Raw genomic sequence first — 796 nt, 5'->3', positions numbered from 1 at the left:
AGGTGCCTAAGGAGGAGCCCACCCCTCAGGGCATTCGTGATGGAGCCCACTGCTGTCCCAGACACAGGCTGGGCCTATATGCGGGCTGAATTTAAGATCTGAGAGTTCTGGAGATGAACTCACTCATGGTCGGTTTCCCAGACTGGGCTGAAGGTCCCCGGTGTCCTGCAGCTCGCGTGCTGGAGGTCAAGGCCAGGGCCAGGGGGTGACAGCGGGCCTGGCAGGAAGGGCCAAGAGGCCAGAGCACACCCCACGTCTCAACCACCCAGACAGATAACATGAATGTTCAGCGTGAGTGAGTTTGGGTGACCTCGCTATCTCTGGGCGCTCGCTGCCCACCTTGCTGGGTGATCCTTGGCCCCTTGGCCAGTTTGCTCCTGGAGAAAAGAGGCTCATAACCCCTCCCTGGCGAGGCTATGAGGACAAAGGGGGTGGGGGGGGGGAACAGGAGGGACTGGGGTTTCAGCAGGTCGTTTCGCTTTGAGTCCCTCTTCCAGGAGGCAGATGGAGAGATGGGGCGCCCATGGCCACGCCTCACCCCAGATTTCTTGGGGCCTACGCCTCTGGTGTGATGGTCGGTTTCCCAGACTGGGCTGAAGGTCGCCGGTGTCCTGCGGCTCGCGCGCTGGAGGTCAAGGCCAGGGCCAGGGGGTGACAGCGGGCCTGGCAGGAAGGCTCCGCCCCCGCGTCCTCCGCAGTTTGAAATCGCGGGTTCGGGCGGGAAGGCCGGAGAAGCGCGCCCGCTTCCCACGTGGCCGAGGGGTGCCCGCCGTCGCGCGCGTTCCGGCTCCCCCGC

The sequence above is a fragment of the Condylura cristata genome, unplaced genomic scaffold (genome assembly GCF_000260355.1).
Source record: "Condylura cristata isolate star-nosed mole 26May11 unplaced genomic scaffold, ConCri1.0 scaffold00033, whole genome shotgun sequence".
Lineage (NCBI taxonomy): Eukaryota > Metazoa > Chordata > Mammalia > Eulipotyphla > Talpidae > Condylura > Condylura cristata.
The sequence above is the reverse complement of the archived record's forward strand: the minus strand, read 5'-3'. Positions refer to the sequence as shown.